This window comes from Pristis pectinata, chromosome 12 (genome assembly GCF_009764475.1).
Source record: "Pristis pectinata isolate sPriPec2 chromosome 12, sPriPec2.1.pri, whole genome shotgun sequence".
Taxonomy (NCBI): domain Eukaryota; kingdom Metazoa; phylum Chordata; class Chondrichthyes; order Rhinopristiformes; family Pristidae; genus Pristis; species Pristis pectinata.
Genome location: NC_067416.1, coordinates 23,995,585 through 24,009,012, shown reverse-complemented (window position 1 = coordinate 24,009,012; position 13,428 = coordinate 23,995,585). Strand labels below are relative to the sequence as shown.

Sequence of the window (13,428 nt, the reverse complement as noted above, 5' to 3'; positions counted from 1 at the left end):
AAATACATCTTTTGCGTAAAGTGTGCTGTGGGCAGCCCGCAAGTGTCACCACACTTCCGGCGCCAACAACCTGTCCACAACTTCCTAACCCGTACGTCTTTGGAATGTGGGAGGAAACCGAAATACCCAGAGGAAACCCACGCAGACACGGGGAGAATGTACAAACTCCTTACAGACAGCAGCCGGTATTGAACCCAGGTCACTGGCACTGCAATATCATATGAGATAGGATCTCAAGATAATGACGGGGAAAAGTTAACCAATTTTCCACTTGTATGTGTTATTTTGAGATCATTGGTTTGAACGCCTATTTCAGAGTAGGACTGGAATCAGATGAAATGCTTTCTACGAGCAAACATTCTGCTGGTTCCTTGAGCAGAATTACTGCTGGATGATGGCTACATAAAACAAAGTATTAGCAGCTGTTAAAACAGATCCCAACGAGGAGATGAGGCCTTTAAAAAAAGAGTTGGTGAGGGAAACCAATTCTTGTAGTCTCTTTCACTGTGGCTCATCTGCTATTTAGAAAAATGTACTACATTTTAAAGAAAGTTCCCATTAGGCCAGTTATGGGCAGCAGGGTGGCACACCTCATAGAACTGCAGCCTCACAGCACTAGAGACCTGTGTTCAGTCCTGACCTTGGGTGTTGTCTGTGTGAAGTGCACCCATTCTTCCTGTGACCATGCATGTTCCTTCCAGGTATTCCAGTTTCCTCCCACATCCCAAAGGTGTACAGGTCGCTAGGTTAATTGGCCACTGTGTATTACCCTTAGTGTATTGGTGAGTGGGTGAATCTGGGGGTAGCTGGTGAGAATGTAGGGAGAATAAAACGTGGGATTAATGTAGGTTGAGCGTAAATGGGTGGTTACTGCAGACTCAATGGACTGGAGAGCCTGTTGTGTGTTATATCTCTCAGTCTATGACAATTATAAGAATATGAATTGTATAAGGACAACTGGAAGTGTAATAGAGTCAGAGTTGTACTGCACAGAAATGGGCCATTGACCCCAACATGTCCCTGACCTTGATGCTCATCTACAGTAATCTAATTTGCCCATATTAGGACTGTTTCCTTGTATGCCTTGCCTACTTACATGTCCATCTGACTGCGTCTTAAGTGGTGCTTCATAAAACTTCTTGATATTATTGTTATTAGCAAGTAGGGAAAAAGATGCCCCACATTGTTGTCACTAGGAATGCAAACCAGGAATTTAATTCCAAGTATATAAACAGAAAAATACAAGTTTGGAAACAGCTGATGCTGCACCAGACACAGACAACAGGGTTAGGAAATGTCGCTTGTAGTAACAAAGCTGGCTTGTTTACTCAGAACTTTACTGCTGGCATGGAAAATGTGGACTACATCTTCAAAATATTGAGTGACTTAAGAAGAAGCAATAAGCCTTTTAGCCTGTCATAATGCAGTAATACTGTACGAGTGCACTTCTAAAGAAGCCGATCCCATTTCCTGTGATTCAGACACTGGGTCAGGTACAGTTACAACAGTAAATTACTCATTACTTCATATGATATTAAAATTGACTCAGGAGACATTGGTATCTCAACAGCTCATCACAATTGTTTTTAGGAAGGAACCAAAGGGAGTTTAGTTTCACATGGTAATCTACAAAATTGTCACCAACTTAAAAATAATTGCATGTAAACATGTGAAATGTTAAAAAAAACCTGCTGCTCTACTTGAAGAGTGTTAATTTTTAGCTGCTTTAGACCATGTTTAGTTAAGGTACAACGATTTCAATCTTTAAAATGTTAAAAATAAATATTTTGTTGATTAAACTTCCTTTAGGGGAAAAAAATCAAACTAAACATTAAATTTCATGATGTACCATCATTCTGAGAATATTTTGGGTTAAAAACCCAAAGTATACCACTCTAGTTTTAAGTTTATTATTCAATAGACAATAGCCAATAGATAATAGTTAAGCTTAAAAGCAGCAGTGCTTCCTATAGATCCAATGGCTGTCAGTTTTTATGCAGTAGCCATGGAGCTTAGAACTGCAAAATACCTTCAAGGGATTGCTTCCAACCATGGGAAATTGCACCATCTGACCAGACAGCACATTCCCATTGGCAGGTTTCTGCATTCATGTTTAATTAAAAAATATATTCACTGAACAAAGTCCAAAATGAAACATACTGAAATGAAGTACTCAAACTTAAAGCTCAAGTGTAAAAATAATGACCTTGAATTTGCTCCAGGCTTAGGTTCTGGTTGGAAACAGCAGAGGGGATTAAAATGGGCAAAGACCATCATTGATGAAACAACTTCTGACAGAATCTGGAAATCTTGGGTCCTTGCCCAAAACAGTTTTGGCAGTGAAATTTCAATAGTACCTGGTTTGTGAGAAAGGGGAGGGGTAGGGTGAGAAAGAAGGAAGACTGCAGAGATAGGGACTGGGGATGATGGAACAATTCCATGCATCCTACACAACTGCACTAATGTTTGTCCTTTGAAGATTCCCATGGCAGCAGCCTCCTTTCTGCACACTATTCTGGATTGAGGCAGTTATCTGAATCCAGCTGGAATGCATTATGACCTGTATACTACATTCTTATAATGGGGGAAATACTGGTCACTGGTCTACCATGCTTAAAGCATAAAGAAAGTATTGAATATCTTTTCATTTAAGAAAATTTAATTACATTATAATAATGTGTTGAAAAAATTGAAATTAAATATCAGTGAGCACAGTGTTCTATTATCAACAGAACGGCTAGTGACTCCTCGCCCACCCCCTCCTGAAAAGCTTGTTAATACACCCTTCCAAATAGGACTCAGCAAGTCAATGCCTCCTTCGACAGCCAACACACAATGTGGGAGTGACACACAATTGTACTTTTGTTTTTACATAGAAGTACTCTTTTATATGCAAGAATTCTTGGTATCAATGCAAAATATAATGTCTTTAAGAAGAATTGTTTCTTTGAATATTTGTTTTTGTAATTACACTGTCTTATAGTTTGGAAACATATAGCTGGACAATGCTGATACTGTCATAGTTGGTATACCTTAAAAAGATAGACAATACTGTTAATACAGCAGTGTTTAGAACAGGCATAATATTGACTATTTCAAAGAAAAGAAATTATATTATTCCAGTTAGCTCATCAAATTAAAAACAAAACATAAAAATTGAAAATCCTTGAGCATTGGCCTCTTGTGTTTTGTTGTCATAGAATCACAGATAAAATTCTGAAACAGGAGGGATTTGGCCCACAGTGTTGGTGTTAGTCAAAAGAGAGTTTGTCCAGTTAATCCCAGTTTCCAGCACTAGGTCTGTGGCTCTGCACATATCCAGTACCTTCTTAATGTGATGAGGGTTTCCACACCCCTTCACAGGCCCCTACTACCTACTGAGTAAAAAAATATATACTCATCCCCCTCTAATCCTTCAACTAATTACTTTAAATCTATGCCCTATAGATTTTGATCCCTCTGCGAAGGGAAGTAGATTCTTCCTTTCCAGATTCATTCTGTTCAGATCGCTGATAATGTTACTCCCCCCAATTAAGTCTCCATACAGTTACCACTGTTTCAAAACAAAAATGACTGTGGCTTCTCCAATCTTTCCTCATAGCTTCCATTTTCATTTTCCAGACTTGGCAACATCCTCATAAATCTGCTCTGCAACATCACCAGTCTAATCACTGCATTCTCTCATACTTTTGGATTCAATTCCAATTCCACTTTTCTGCCTAACTAACCAGACTATCTAAATCATCCTCAGCCACTAAGTCAACTTTGGATGCAAATGGCTTTACTTTTTTGACCAGCTTGCCATGTGGGACTTCCCTCAAAGACCTTGCTTGTTACATCCCTAAAGCATTCAATCAAATTAATTGGAGATGATCTTCTCTTAATAGATCATTGCCGACTGTTCCAATTAATCTGTGTCTTTCTATTTGAAGATGTACACTGTCCTTCTAATGGATTCCAATATTTTCCCACAATCAAAATTAAATTAACTGGCCTCCAATTATTCGGTTTATTGCTTACTGTCATTTTTAAAACAATAGTACAATGCAGGCAGTCCTCCAATCTCTGGCACCACTGCTGCAGTCAGTGCAGATTGAAAAATGTCAGAAATTCTGCAATCTCCTTCCTTGATTTCATTGAAAATTTAAGCAATTATTCACACTGTCAGATATTACCATAAATATTTTAAATATCCAAGCTTATTTCTTGAATAATTAAGGATTTATTCATTGAAGGTTATCCCAAGACTTGGAAAGTAAGGGCCAATGACCATCTAAATGAAATGAAATGCTTCAGACTAGTAATGAGAGTACAAATTTTGCAAGTACACCTCTGGGGCAGTAAGTACAAGAGCGCTGTCTTGAAACAACGCTAGTGGTACATTGGGAAAATGGTGAACATTTATCCAGCCAAGAGCTGTATGCCGCAGAACAAAGAGGAGAAGTGCACTGAAAAGAGGAGCCCTCCATAATGGACAACAATGTTTACAGGAAAAATTAACATGAATAAGGGCCAGTTGTAATCAACTCAGGGAACAGAGATGCAAACAATTTACCATTACAAAAACCAGTGCTTTTTTTAAAGATAGAACTTCTGATGGCTGTGGAGTTGATGTTTACCATAGCTGGGATATCTAAAAACAGGGGCGGGGGGGGGGGGGGGGGGGGGTCACAATCTCTAAATAATGGCCATTCAAGACAGGGATGAGTCTCCTGAGAAATATAAAGGGTGTAGCAAAGAATTTAAAAGAAATTAGAAGGGCAAAGAGAGGTCTTGAATTGCCCTTGGCAGGTAAGATTAAGAAGAATCCAGACATTCTTTAAGTTCATCAGGAGCAAAAGGGTAGGCAGCGAAGGAGGGAGTCTCCTTAGGGACCAAAGTAGTCATCCACGTGTGGAGCAAGGGAATGTGGATGAGGTCCAAAGTAAATACTTCCCCTCACCTAAAAAAAGGATGTGCATGATCGTGAGTTTAGAGAGGAGTACCTTGATAATCTGGAATATATCAGCATTAAGAAGGTGGAGTTTTAGATGTCTTGAAATGCACAAGGGTGGATAAATCCCCAGGACCGAATAAGACTTATCCCTGGATGCTGTAGGAAGCAAGGGAAAAGATAGCGGGGGCCATGAGGGAGATTTTTTTTTCATCTTCATTAGCCACAGATGAGGTACCAGAAGACTGGAGGATAGCAAATGTTATTCCTCCATTTAAGAAAAGCAGCAGGGATAAGTTAGGTAACTAGATAATTATTGGAGAAAATTCTAAGGGATAGCAATTTTAGAATGTCTTTAGCTTCTCCTTGATGTTACTTGCCAAGGATATCTGGAAAGGCTGGTGCTGATCAGGGAAGAGTCAGCACGGCTTCGTGTGAGGGAAATTATGTCTCACTAACTTGAGATTTTTTGAGGAGGTAACAAAGAAGACAGATAAAGATAGGGAGGTAGACATTGTCTTTATGGACCTTACCAAGGCATTGACAAGGTCCTGCATGTTAGGTTGGTCTCAAAAGGTTACGGCAAGCTGACTAATTCGATCTAAAAGTGGCATGGTGAAAGGAGGCAGAGAGTAGTGGTGGAAAGATGCTTTTCTGATTGGAAGTTGGTGACCGGTAGTTTACCGCAGGGATTGGTGCTGAGACCTTTGTTGTTTGTGATTGACATTAATGGCTTGGATGTGAATGTAGGAAATATGATTAGTAAGTTTGCAGATGACATGAAAATTAGTGGTGTTACCTAATATGGGCAAACAGTTACCTAATGTCGATAAGCAAAACGTTTGGCATGGATGTGTATTGTAAGGCTGTATGACTCTGAGAAGAAATTTCTTCACCAAGGGAGGCAGGGAACCTTCAGAATTCTCTACCAAATGAGTTCCAGGGGCTTGGGCACTAGGCACATACAAGACAAAAATTAACAGATTCATAGGTTGTCTGCAAATTAATAACTTGCAGTTCATACATTCATTGATCTGTGGACCCCATTGCTGCTAGTGATCATTGAGGCTTGTGGCCACCTGAAACCATGGGGTGTGATCAGCCCATCCCAAGCTCAACGGGTTGTCTTCTCCACCATGAGAGCTCTCTTTAAAAGCACAGATGCATCCCAAGCCTCAGTCTGAAAGACCTTGTAGCTGCCTTTCTAGGAAACATCTGCCACCAAATTGGGGTTTAATACTCATTAAGGGAGAAAACCACAAAGATGATTTCTTAAAATAATGATGTAATTGTTTTCTGGCCTTTCAATCTGGCCTTTGCATTTAATGCACCAACCATTTAGCTCACCAAAAATGCCTGGTCCAATTTCAATGCAACAAAGTATTTAAGAAATATAAATTAATAAACAGAGAAAAGAGAAGAACCACAACAGGAAGCTGTAGAAACAAATTCCTTCACTTTTTTTAAAAACTGTTTGAAATTACCTACAGAAAATCAATCCTGTTTTTGCTACATGTATATGCTATTTGACCTCAGTCATTTGTCAAATTGCCATTTGGCTTTACACTTTTTAACCAGACCTCTTACAGTGAAATTATAAACAAGAGTTATGAACTAAATACTACACTTCAGCTCCATATCACAGTTACTGTTAAAAAGGTAATTAAAGGACTCATTAAATTGAAAGTGCTACTAAGGAAAATTCTGGTCTAGATTATTTCTATTTTAAATGCTTTGTCTATAATCACTTTGAGGCAGCAAAGATTGAAAGCATGAAACTTGAATCAGAGTCACGTTATTCCAGAACGGAGAGAAAAAATTCTAGTGGATGGCCTTCCGTCAGAAATGGAGATAGAGCAAACATTTTAAAATGCAGAGAAATTAGAGCAAGGAAAGAAAGAACTAAAGCAATGCCTTTGGTAGGGTGAGGGGAGGAGTGATTAAATGACAAAGGGGACAATAGTTCACGATGAAAGTAAGTGATGGAAGTGTAAGGTATGTACTTGCAGAATAATTATCTGAAATTACCAAAGGAATGTGAAGGAAGTGCTGGAATTCTAATATGCGACAGTGTAAAATAACAAAATTGTCATTCCTTCATCAGGAATGCAAAAGTGACAATTTCGATATCCTTCATAAATTGTTGCATTGCAAGATTCAAGTTTTGTAAATACTGATTAATGTAGCTACCGGGATCATACTGTATGATAACTGAAGGGGAAACAGCAACTACCTGTCTTGTGAGAGTCCATGCAGATGCCATCTTCCCAAGGAAAACCAGGTGTGACAAGCACTTTTCCCCATGAAGAAATGTTTATTCAAATATCTCCAGTTAGTCAGAGTACACAAGGTGTTAAACTTAGTTACAGCTATCTATACAAAACACCACCTCTAAAATTGGCTGATATGCACACACCACAGGATGAGAGTGAGAAAGAATACTGCAATTTCCTTTGGTTAGGAATGTGTCGTGCAGAACATTGAAAGCACTTGGAGGTGTTTAGTGCCAAGATGTATTTATCTATATTTAAAATTTCACTGTAAACGCCAAACAACACATATCACTTTGATGGAGAATCAGAGAGCGAGTTTGGTATGTATTTGTGAACATCATACCTGCCCAATGCTGATCTTATTAAGTTTCTGGAAATCAGGACAACATCTTTTTTTTAAATCAAGCTCCTTGCTGGATTGAGCAGTACAACATGGTTACTTGTAAACAGCAGATATCTATAATACAGCAGGACATCGGTTTGGTAGCTTTTTTTCCTTAACTTATTCATTTTTCAGGATCTGGAGATCATTAGCAAAATTGCATCCTCAATTGTCCTTAAACAGTGTGGCTTACTCATTTCAGACAGGATTTATTACTTTGGAAGATCTTAAGTCACATAGGCCAGCTAAAGATGGCTCCACTGAAGGGCATGAGTGAACCAGACTGGTTTTTGACAGCCACAGTCATCAGTACTAATAACTTTTCTTTGGAATTCCGAACTATTTGTATTCCACAGTTGTCCTGGTCAGGTTGGAATTCAGGTCTCTGGATTGTTAGTCCAGGTCTCTGCTCCAATTGCCATACTGCCACACACTTGAACCAGCATTTAAGAAACTAAATTTGCAGGGTGTAGGATTGCACTCCTGAAGGGGACCTTGAAATAGTAGAATATTTTGGACACCAGGCTAGATCTCATCATCAGTTATGCCAAACTAAGTCAGTGTGTCTGCAATCAATTCTGCTTAAGAATGCTTTTAAGCAAAATTTCTGACGTTTTTCAAAATTATATAACCATCTTGCCCGGAAAGATTAATCATGTATTCGTAAAGTATGCATTTACTTTGGCCAGTTAACAAGCAAGCAGCATCTTAGTTTAAATATTCCATTGATCAGCAACTTAGTGGCACGAATCTATCTTATTATTTCAGCACTTGACTTAGAATTGTGTGCATCACAGCAAAATCCTGCCTTTATAATACCCCAAACAATTTCAGATGTGAAATTTGAGAAGAACCAGTGCACTAATTGCAACATGATTCATTTATACTTGGGCATATCAGTTGCTAAAATAAAGCAGAAAATGCTAGAAATATTCGGCAGGTTATGGAGACATCTTAGGAGGCAGAAACATGACCTGAATCAACCTGAAGACTGATTCTGTTTCTCTTTCCACAGACATTTCCTAACCTACCAAGTATTTCCAACACTTTCTGGGTTATTTCATTTTCAGATTGGGGGTGTCTATTTTATTTTTTTTTGCAAATAAAAATAACAGGTGAGGGTGGGGTTTGGGGTGGAGATGGGGACAAACATGTAACTGCTAGTTCAATATGGAACAGTCTAAAATTAGAAAAAAACGTTCCTGTCATAGAATAAAACTAACAATCTGCTGGAGGAACTTAGCAGGTCAAGCAACATCTGTGGGAAGAAAGGAATTGTTGATGTTTCGAGTCCTGATGCAGGGTTTCGACCTGAAATATCAACAATTCCTTTCCACACAGATGCTGCTCAACCTGCTGAATTCCTCCAGCAGATGGTTCGTTGCTCGAGATTCCAGCATCTGCAGTCTCTTGCATCTGCACTCCTGTCATCAATGTAATAGTTTTTTTTGCATTGCTTCCATTTTTTGTATAATTACTTCCAATTTTTAATCAAAAAAAGGAGTGGAGTTTCCTCATTTTGTGAACATGTACAACCTTGTCTGGGGCTTTCAGATGCTGAAGTTGAAATTCCAAGTTAAATTTACTGCAAATGCCTGATGTAAAAAAACATCTTTAACACCACTCACCTTATCTGTATCCATCATTCTTTCCCTTGCTTGTTCCCTTTTTCCATTGACAGTGATCTTCTTAATTAATCTATGTGGAGAAATTTTTGTAATATTATATTTCTGGATGACATCATGGAAAATGAGTCGGAATTAAAAAAAAACACTATGTACATTGCTTATACAGATTAGGATCAGGGCCAATCCTGAGCCAGAAGATTGTGCAGAGAGTTTATCAGACTGTTGTTAAATCACTCATTCACTGTCCTTTGTAATATTACAAAACTGACTTATTCACAACAAGTACTCTGATATTCAATTTAACTTTCTGGTAGCAAATGCAAAAATCACATAACATTACATAAACAAGATACACAAATTGATTCCCTGTTTAAACTATTCTGACTCTTCACTCCTCCTCTTAAAAAGAAATAATTGAAGGAGAAAAGTTTGCAGGACTTTGAGAAAATTGGAGCGCTCTCACAATCATGGTCCTAAGCCCTATGACCATTCCATGCTTGCTTTGACGCCTGTTCTTCATTTCGAATGGTGGAGCACTTTAGAATGTTACGTTGACAATAAATCGAAGGTGTTGCCATTGGTTTACTCATTTATCCAAAAGAAAGAGTCCTCTGGCTTTGCACATTTTTGGTTGAATTTGTATGACAGAACTGCCATAAAGTTGTTTTTTTAAATAGTCCTGGGCTTCTGCATAGATGAAACTTGCACTGTTAATATCAGGGAATACCAGACACTGACAAACAACTGCTGTAAACTGTACTGAAGTCGGAATTCATTACTTTGTATCTGAATATTCCATGGTGAGTGCAGGAGGCATCCAATAGAACTGAATGAAAAACACTATGATGCTGGAGGAACTCAGCTTTTCCTTCCTATAAATTGGGCTACTCCTTTTCCTATCTTCAGTCCTGAAGAAGGGTCCTGACCCGAAATGTTGACTGCCTGATTTTCTCCACAGATGCTGCCTGGCCTGCTGAGTTCCTCCAGAATTATAGTGCTTTTCTTCTCGATTCCAGCATCTGCAGTCCTTTGTTTCTCTGGTTATCTAATAGGATGGCACCACTATCATTAATCCATGAGGGTAAGCCGAGAATTATGACCCCATCTGTTGCTAGAAGACAAGCAGCCATGGGTTCTATCATCTCCAGAAGCAGTGGCAGCCCTTCAACATCCCTGTATGATTATTGCAATCAAAGATGGCAGGTTCCCTTCAGCACCCAAGTCGTAGAGTTAGTATTTCTGGATGATTTGTATAAACAAGATACACAATAATCAATGCTAAAGGGATCTTGGAATGGAACTATTTCAAACAGTGACCTAGTTGAAAATAGTAAACCAGGTAAAATGTTAATTTGCATTGGGCAACGAAGTGCAGTGGAGATCTGTTGAATGGCCTATAGTGCTGAGAACAACCTAAATTGGGAGAGGGAGAAAGAAGCTGCATTTAAAATACAAATCATGATGTTATTTTAGCTTGCCAAGATGCTGAGAAGGCCATCCAGAAGCTGAACATCAACTAGGCCTCAAGGGCAGATTACATCATGGCTGAAGTACTAAAACCTGGAGCAAAAATGAAGAGAATTAATTCTGGCATGAATCCTTGACCTTATCTGCCATAATCATGAATACCTTCAAGAAAACAGACAGAAACAATTGTGATAATTACAGAGTCTCTGCTGTCTGCCACAAAGAAAATTATCACAAGGATACTCTTTAAATGCCTATTCCTCAGGCCAAACATCTCTTGCTGGAATCACCATGAAAATTCCACCCATCTCAAGAGACACAATGAACATGATTGTTCTCACATGACCAATCCACAGAAAGTGCAAGGAGCAGCATCAAACACTTTACATGCTGTTTCCAAGCTTCACAAAAAGTCTTCGGCCCCATCAACTGAGAGGGATTATAGAGGATCCTTCTCGTATTTGATTGTATTTAGAAATTCATCATCATTCTATGTTTGCCACATCAAGATATGCAAACCGTGATTGTAAACAATGAGCCCATCACTGACCCAAACCCAGTGGAGTCGAGTAAATTTGTGACATCAGACTTACCTCCTCAAAACTTCCTCAGAGCAATTCTGCTCCAACAAGCTCCCTCTAGAATGAAGATAATCTGCAGAACAAGAGGGGAAAGTGTTTAAGCTACATCACTTCTGCTCCAGAACCAAGATCACATGGTTTCATTGATCAAGTACACAGACAATATTTTTGTGTGGGTACACTTCCAAGCACTAACAAAGTATAGTGCAGTATGTAGTATATTCAGTTCAGAGAAGTTATTCATAAAGGTGTTGGGCTTGACAAGTGACAGGCTGACGTCAAAAGAAGAACTTCAAGTCTTAGGCCACTGATGACTGTTTGTCATATCACTAATATTGGTAGCACTTTTTCCCTCATTATTGAATTTTCAATTTGAATTTACATTATTGAATTTTTTATTCTTGTGAAGCCATTTAAAAGAATGTCATACTGAAGCTTGCAGAAGGAGTATGTTGACTTATCATTTTCTTGTAATTGTACCAACAGTGGGAACATTTATTTCAGGAATGGACAATGCATTTGTTCAGTAGTCTCTCAAGATAAAGAGAATTTTGCCTGTACATGAATCTACAGTTAAGGAATGAGTAGATTAATTCCTTTAATTTATTTGGGAGCATAATGCATGATATTATGTGCGCACCATCAGTGACTGGCCACGTATAAGAGGACAGAACATCTTTCCCTTTATAGGTGCACAGCCAAGGGAGAAAACAAATAAAACTGCAGATGCTGGGATCTGAAACAAAACCAGAAATGCTGGAAGAACTCCACCAGTCAAGCAGCATATGTGGAAAATAAACCAGTCAATGTTCTGGGTCAGCAACCCTTCCTCAGAACTCGGAGAAGGGTGGTGGGTTTACAGTTTTCAAAGCAGAGCTTGTGGGGAGGAGTGAGGTGCAAGACAAATGACAATATGGAGATTCTGTTTTTATTTTAGCCAGAGAAGAAAGTGAATTAACAGAACTTTCCTTAAAATTAGTCTCTGACTGTAATTGAAATTTTGAATGTTGATGTGTTGTCTTCTCAGCACTTTGCTAATGTAGTTTTATTGGCTGCTATTACACATCAGATACAAACAGTGATAAGAGCGATTCTATACCACAGTGACAGATGAGCTCAAGATGTTATTTAAATAGAAATAATTTACCACAAAAGAGTTATCACATTTTGGAGCATCATTTTTTTGCAAGGTTACTTACTGATGGAGCCTTGTCTTTTGCAATAAAGTACACCAAATGATTCCCTGCTTCCATCAATCTAACACAAGTATTGTATAATTCTACTGAAGTAAACAGCAAGAGAATCAAAACAAAATCTCATCAGCAGTGAATGCAGCTGTTTGTGCTCATCATTTATTAAAGCAGCATCATTCTTCTTTTTCATCTACATTTTACCAGAGTTGAAAGGAAAGTGGTTTCTTCATACTCCAAACAGAATCAAGATTGTACAGGGTTTGCTGTGGTTTTCGTTAAATCTATTCTCTGCATTAACACCCTTAACCCAGGAGTACTGTATTCAGTCACCTCACAAGGGATGGGTGTTTGGTTAGCATTCTAACTCCAACGCACTGTTTTTAAAAACTATTATTAGAAATGCAAAACGGTTCTAGTGAAGAACTGTCGTGTTGTGAAAAGGAAGATTGGGCAGAGGCAAACTGATCCAGTCAGAAATCAGTCCAAACAACACTTCATACACTTTACAAGGTCAATCCTTCTTAAAGTTCTTTATAAAAGTATTAAGAAATGCACTTTGGGCTTTATCAGCATGCTTGGAACCTGCAAAATGATGCATGTGTGGAGCACAAAGCCATTTGAATGCCTTATTACCATATGGGGTTTAGTAAGCCAGAGTCAAGGTGCAATAGGGTATTTGAGACTGGATTTAACATAGCGTTCAGGAGCTATTGGGGAATTGGTGAGCTCATTGTGAAACACCACAAACAATGTATCGAATGCAGGATGTGATGGACAATGGACAACAAGCAGAGAGTCACAAAATAGAGGAAACTTGCTATTTTCACCTATGTTCCAACTATTAGCCACCATGCCCAAGCTCAATACTCCAATTAACCCCCTACAACAGCATAAGGTGGGATCTGCTCATGGATCAGTGGAAGAAATTGGGTGTGGGGCTGGGGTGGATTGTGATGCTGCGCACTCATTGT

General features: G+C 38.7%; 1 protein-coding gene across 5 annotated transcripts in view; it reads right to left on the bottom strand.

The window, feature by feature from the left end:
- The window catches only part of ptprea (protein tyrosine phosphatase receptor type Ea), a 230,455-nt gene that overhangs the window by 162,200 nt on the left and 54,827 nt on the right, over positions 1 to 13,428 (bottom strand). For all 5 annotated transcript variants that reach the window (XM_052027004.1, XM_052027001.1, XM_052027005.1 and 2 more), the window contains 2 exons: positions 11,277 to 11,337; positions 9,217 to 9,286 (listed from right to left, as the gene is read on the bottom strand). The gene's annotated coding sequence lies outside the window, so the exon portion shown is untranslated. The remainder of the gene's footprint in view (positions 1 to 9,216; positions 9,287 to 11,276; positions 11,338 to 13,428) is intronic.